At 33.7% G+C, this 7,048-nt stretch overlaps 1 non-coding gene across 1 annotated transcript; it reads left to right on the top strand.

Moving 5' to 3' along the window:
• Positions 1 to 675: 675 nt before the first annotated feature.
• LOC112738945 (small nucleolar RNA R71) lies at positions 676 to 779 on the top strand. Its single transcript, XR_003169892.1, has one exon. It is a non-coding gene; the product is annotated as a small nucleolar RNA R71 (small nucleolar RNA).
• Positions 780 to 7,048: the final 6,269 nt, after the last annotated feature.

A 7,048-nucleotide genomic window follows, 5' to 3' on the forward strand; every position in this document is an offset into this window, starting at 1 on the left:
TTACTCAGCTGGCCCACTTGTGCTTCCAAATTTCTAATGGAGGACCTTGTTTCATTCATGAAACTTACAGTGGCCTTAGATAGATCAGAGACTAAGTTTGCTAAATGAGAGGTATTTTGTTCAGAGTTCTCTGTCTGTTGCTGAGTGGATGATGGAAAAGGTTTACTATTGTTAAACCTATTTCTTCCACCATTATTAAAGCTTTGTTGAGGCTTTTGATCCTTCCATGAGAGATTTGGGTGATTTCTCCATGAGGAATTATAGGTGTTTCCATATGGTTCACCCATATAATTCACCTCTGCTATTGTAGGGTTCTCAGGATCATAAGCTTCTTCTTCAGAAGATGCCTCTTGAGTACTGTTGGATGCAGCTTACATTCCATTCAGACTCTGAGAAATCATATTGACTTGCTGAGTCAATAATTTGTTCTGAGCCAATATGGCATTCAGAGTATTAATTTCAAGAACTCCCTTCTTCTGAGGTGTCCCATTACTCACAGGATTCCTCTCAGAAGTGTACATGAACTAGTTATTAGCAACCATGTCAATGAGTTCTTGAGCTTCTGCAGGCATTTTCTTTAGGTGAATGGATCCACCTGCAGAAGTATCCAATGACATCTTAGCTAATTCAGACAGACCATCATAGAATATATCCAGGATGGTCCATTCTGAAAGCATGTCAAAATGACACTTTTTTGTCAGTCCTTTGTATCTCTCCCAAGCTTCATAGAGGGATTCACCTTCTTTTTGTCTGAAGGTCTGAACATCCACTCTAAGCTTACTCAGCTTTTGAGGAGGAAAGAACTTGGCTAAGAAGGCCTTGACCAGCTTATCCCAAGAGTTCAGGCTATCCTTAGGTTGAGAGTTCAACCATACTCTAGCTCTGTCTCTTACAGCAAAACGGAAAAGCATGAGCCTGTAGACTTCAGGATCTACTCCATTAGTCTTAACAGTATCACATATCTGCAAGAATTCAGTTAAGAACTGAAAGGGATCTTCAGATGGAAGTCCATGAAACTTGCAGTTCTGCTGCATCAGAGAAACTAATTGAGGTTTCAGCTCAAAATTGTTTGCTCCAATGGCAGGAATGGAGATGCTTCTTCCATGTAAATTGGAATTAGGTGCAGTAAAGTCACCAAGCATCCTCCTTGCATTATTATTATTTTCGGCTGCCATCTCCTCTTCTTGTTCGAACATTTCTGATAGGTGCTTGCTGGATTGTTGTAATTTAGCTTCTCTTAGTTTCCTCTTCAGAGTCCTTTCAGGTTCAGGGTCTGCTTCAACAAGAATGTTCTTGTCCTTGCTCCTGCTCATATGAAAAAGAGGGAACAGAAAAATAATAATAATAATAATAATAGAGATCCTTTTTACCTAAGTATAGAGGTCCCTGTGTGAGTAGAAGAAAAGAAGAGTAATGTAAAGAAAGAAACACAAGAGTGAGGAGAGCCGGGATATGAGATGAAGAGAAGTGTTAGTAGATGAATAAATAAATAGAAGGAGATGAGAGAGAAAGAGAATTTTCGAAAATTATTTTTGAAAAAGAGTTAGTGATTTTCGAAAATAGTTTTTGAAAAAGGTTAGTAATTTTCGAAAATTAAAATCAAAAATTAAAATAATTAGTTAATTAAAAAGAATTTTTGAAAAAGAGGGAAGATATTTTCGAAAATTAGAGAGAGAGAGTTAGTTAGGTAGTTTTGAAAAAGATAAGAAACAAAAAAAAAGTTAGTTAGTTAGTTAGTTGAAACAAATTTTGAAAATCAATTTTTGAAAACATAAAAAGATAAGAAGTTAGAAAAGATATTTTAAAATCAATTTTTGAAAAAGATAAGATAAAAAATATTTTTGAAAAGATATGATTGAAATTTGTTTTGAAAAAGATTTGATTTTTAAAATCATAATTAATGACTTGATTCACAAGAAATCACAAGATATGATTCTAGAACTTAAAGTTTGAATCTTTCTTAACAAGCAAGAAACAAACTTGAAATTTTTTGAATCAAAACATTAACTGATGATGTTATTTTCAAAATTTATGTGATAAAGATAAGAAAAAGATTTTTGAAAAATATTTTTAAAATTTTCAAAAATAAATAAGAAAAAATGAAAAAGATTTTATTTTTGAAAAAGATTTTGAAAAAGAGAAGATTTTTAAATTGAAAATTTGATTTGACTCATAAAAACAACTAGATTTTAAAAATATTTGAAAAAGTCAAATCTAATTTTCGAAATTTTAAGAGAGAAAAAGGGGAAGATATTTTTTTTATTTTTGAATTTTTAATGATGAGAGAGAAAAACATGAAAATGATGCAATGCATGAAAATTTTGGATCAAAACAATGAATGCATGCAAGAACACTATGAATGTCAAGATGAACACCAAGAACACTTTGAAGATCATGATGAACATCAAGAACATATTTTTGAAAATTTTTATATGCAAAGAAAGCATGCAAGACACCAAACTTAGAAATCTTTAATGCTTAGACACTAAGAATTCAAGAATGCATATGAAAAACACCATACAACACAAAACAATGTAATATGAAGATCAATCAAGAAGGTTTATCAAGAACAACTTGAAGATCATGATGAATGCAATGCATGAATGCAATTTTTGAAAAATGCAAGATGAGTATGCAATTGACACCAAACTTAAAAATTGACTCAAGACTCAAACAAGAAACACAAAATATTTTTGATTTTTATGATTTTTTTTTGGATTTTTCAAAAATTATTTGAAAAATAAAAATAAGGATTCCAAAATTTTTAATATGAATTCCAGGAATCTTATGCTCTTTAATATGAATTCCAGGAATCTTGTGCTCTTTAAATCTTGTGCTCCAATCTGAGGGTTAGGCATGGCTTAATAGCCAGCCAAGCTTTAGTATGTAACTCAGACATGCCACAGCTGACATTCCAATTAACTTGCCTCTATGCTGATGGTTGGAAGCCCCTATCCAAAAGAATTAGACATGGCTTTACAGCCAGCCAGGCTTCAACATGCTTCATGAAACTCTAGAATTCATTCTTAAAAATTTTAGAATAACTTTCGAAAACAGATGCGAAATTTTTGAAAGATTTTTTTTTTAATTTTTTTTTTCGAAAACAAAGGAGAAAAAATTTTTGAAAAATTTTTGAAAAATTTTTTTGAAAGTAAAACAAAAAGAAAATTACCTAATCTGAGCAACACGATGAACCGTCAGTTGTCCAAACTCGAACAATCCCCGGCAACGGCGCCAAAAACTTGGTGCACGAAATTGTGATCTCAGGAAACGGCGCCAAAAACTCTGTACGCACGTCTTAATAAATCGTTTTTCATTCACAACTTCGATACAACTAACCAGCAAGTGCACTGGGTCGTCCAAGTAATAAACCTTACGTGAGTAAGGGTCGATCCCACGGAGATTGTCGGCTTGAAGCAAACTATGGTCACCTTGTAAATCTCAGTCAGGCGAATATCAAATAGTTATAGAGTTTTCGAAAATAAGTAATAACTAGAAAGTAAGGATAGAGATACTTATATAAATCATTGGTGAGAATTTCAGATAAGCGTATAGAGATGCTTTCGTCCCTCTGAACTTCTGCTTTCCTGCTGTCTTCATCCAATCAGTCCTACTCCTTTCCATGGCTGGCTTTATGTAAGGACATCACCATTGTCAATGGCTACTTTTCATCCTCTCTGGAAAATGGTCCGATGCGCTGTCACTGCATGGATAATCGTCTGGAGGCATCACCGTGGTCAATGGCTGCATCCTATCCTCTTGTGAAAATGGTCCAAATGCTCTGTCACAGCACGGCTAATCATCTGAGGTTCTCGATCATACTGGAATAGGATTCACCCTCCTTTTGCGTCTGTCAATACACCCAGCACTCGCGAGTTTGAAGTTCATCACAGTCATTCAATCCCAGAGTCTTACTCGGAATACCACAGACAAGGTTTAGACTTTTCGGACTCTCATGAATGCCGCCATCAATCTAGCTTATACCACGAAGATTCTGATTAAGAGATCCAAGAGATACTCATTCAATCTAGGGTAGAACGGAAGTGGTTGTCAGGCACACGTTCGTGGGAGAATGATGATGATTGTCATGTTCATCACATTCATGTTGAAGTGCGAATGAATATCTTAGAAGCAGAATAAGTTGAATTGAATAGAAAACAGTAGTACTTTGCATTAATTCATGAGGAACAGCAGAGCTCCACACCTTAATCTATAGAGTGTAGAAACTCTACCGTTGAAAATACATAAGTGAAAGGTTCAGGCATGGCCGAATGGCCAGCCCCCATGATCTAAGAACCAGACGTCCCAAGATGTTCAAAGATGTCTAATACAATAGTAAAAAGTCCTATTTATAATAAACTAGCTACTAGGGTTTACAGAAGTAAGTAATTGATGCATAAATCCACTTCCGGGGCCCACTTGGTGTGTGCTTGGGCTGAGCTTGAAGTTTCCACGTGGAGAGGTCATTCTTGGAGTTGAACGCCAGTTTGTAACGTATTTCTGGCGTTCAACTCTGACTTGTAACGTATTTCTGGCGTTTAACTCCAGACAGCAGCGTATAACTGGCGTTCAATGCCCTTTTACGTCATCTAAACTCGGTCAAAGTATGGACTATTATACATTTCTGGAAAGCCCTGGATGTCTACTTTCTAACTCAATTGGAAGCGCGCCATTTTGTGTTTTGTAGCTCCAGAAAATCCACTTTGAGTGCAGGGAGGTCAGAATCCAACAGCATCAGCAGTCCTTCTTCAACCTCTGAATCTGATTTTTGCTCAAGTCCCTCAATTTCAGCCAGAAAATACCTAAAATCACAGAAAAACACACAAACTCATAGTAAAATCCAGAAATATGAATTTAACATAAAAACTAATAAAAACATCCCTAAAAGTAACTAGATCCTACTAAAAACATACTAAAAACAATGCCAAAAAGCGTATAAATTATCCGCTCATTAGTAAGGTACTTGTGAGTATGGTGGTTCAGAGTTATGTTGAGGAGGGGGTTCATAAGCATATGGTGGGGCTTGTTGGTAACCACAAGGGGTCCACCATATTCATCATCTTGGTACCCTCCCTGGAATGGCTCTTGACCATAGTAATTTGGTGGAGGTTTTTTGTCACGAAAGGGTCCACCATAACTATTGTCTTGGTATGCATCACAGAATGGTTGTTGGTTATAGCGCACTGGAGGGGGTTGTTGTCAAGAGGGTTGATCAAATCTTTGTGACTCCTCCCATCTTTGATTCTTCCAACCTTGATGCCTATTTTTATTATAGTTTCCATTTCTTACAAGTTACAACAACATTGGAACCAAACTTGAAACCAGAGGTGTAAGAATTCATAGTAGCAAAAGAAAATAAAAACAAAAACTAATAAAAAAATTAATAAAAATAAACTCCTAAAACTAGAAACACTGAGAACAATATAAGATAAAGATTTGAAAAAGGTTTAAATTTTGAATTTTGAATTTTGAATTTTGGAATTTAAATATTGAAATTTGAAATTTGATTTTGAAATAAGATAAGATAATATTTTTAAAAAGATATGATTTTTGAAAAAGATTTGAATTTTGAAATTTAAAACTAAGATAAGATAAGATAAAAATTTTAAAATAAAAATCTGAATTTTTTTTTGTAAATTTCGGAAAAATCAATTAAAATAAAGAGAAAAGATATTTTTGAATTTAATGAGAAAAGAGAAAAACAATAAAATGACACCAAACTTAAAATTTTTAGATCAAAATGAAGAAAACAACCAAGAACAACTTGAAGGTCAAGATGAACACGAAAAACAACTTGAAAATCAAGAAAGAACAAGGAACATTATTTTTGAAAATTTTAATAACTAAATAAAAACCAATAACCTCTTAATTTACAAAAAAGCAAAAATAAAAACAAAAATAAAAATAAATAAACAAGCAAAAAGAAAATATTTACAATAACCAATAATAAGGCACACGTTTGCAATTCCCCGGCAACGGCGCCATTTTGACGAACGGATTTTATGTCGGTAAAGAATTTTATAAGAATAATCACGTTGTAAGTATAGTTTCTAAACCAACAGAGAATCTTTTCGTACAAAAATTTTGGTTGTCACTTAAACAAACCCAATAAAATTTATAACCGAAGTATTTAAACCTCAGGTCGTCTCTCAAGGAATTGTAGGGAGGTATGATTTATTATTGGTTATGGAAAACAATATTTTTGGGTTTTGAATAATGAACAGGAAAAGTAAATTGCAAGAATTAAAATAATAACTAATAAAGTTCTTAGCAAGATATGAAAACTGGACGTCCTATCCTAGTTATCCTTATCAATTGTAATGAGAATTGGATTTTGCTCCCACTTTGTTAACCTCTAACTATGAAGGAAAGTCAAGTGGATAAATTAATTCGATTCCTCAGGTCCTAGTTAATTCCTAAGAAAAGACTAGAGTTATTGGAATACAAATCAACTAGCAAAGATAATAATTATCAATCAACAAAGGAGTTTGATAACTCAAGTGTCTCTAATTAATCAATTCAAGCTAAGAATGTAAAAAGCTAAATTAAAATCATAAATCTGAAATACCTCAAATTGCATTAAATAGAAAATCAATTAAACATGAGAATTCATGAACCAAATTGGGAAAATAAATAAATTAGAATACTAGAACAAATAAAAGTAGAAGAGAAAATAAATTAAAGGAATATTGAACCTGTGATTGAAGAGAAGTAGCCTAATCATAATAGAAATCCTAAATCCTAATCCTAAGAGAGAGGAGAGAACCTCTCTCTCTAAAAACTACATCTAAAACCTAAAATTATGAATATGAAAATTGTATCAGTTGTTTTTATGAATGGATGTATTCTCCCACTTTATAGCCTCTAATCTGTGTTTTCTGGGCCAGAAACTGAGTCAGAAACAGCCCAGAAATCGCTGATTGCGAAATCTGCCACGCTGGTTTTTTCGTCACTGCGACGCGTCTGCGTGGAGCACGTGTTTGCGTCACCTAGATATATGGCCATTATAGCAAATTATATATCATTTCGAAGCCCCGGATATTAGCTT

The sequence above is a fragment of the Arachis hypogaea genome, chromosome 13 (genome assembly GCF_003086295.3).
Source record: "Arachis hypogaea cultivar Tifrunner chromosome 13, arahy.Tifrunner.gnm2.J5K5, whole genome shotgun sequence".
NCBI classification, from domain to species: Eukaryota; Viridiplantae; Streptophyta; class Magnoliopsida; order Fabales; family Fabaceae; genus Arachis; species Arachis hypogaea.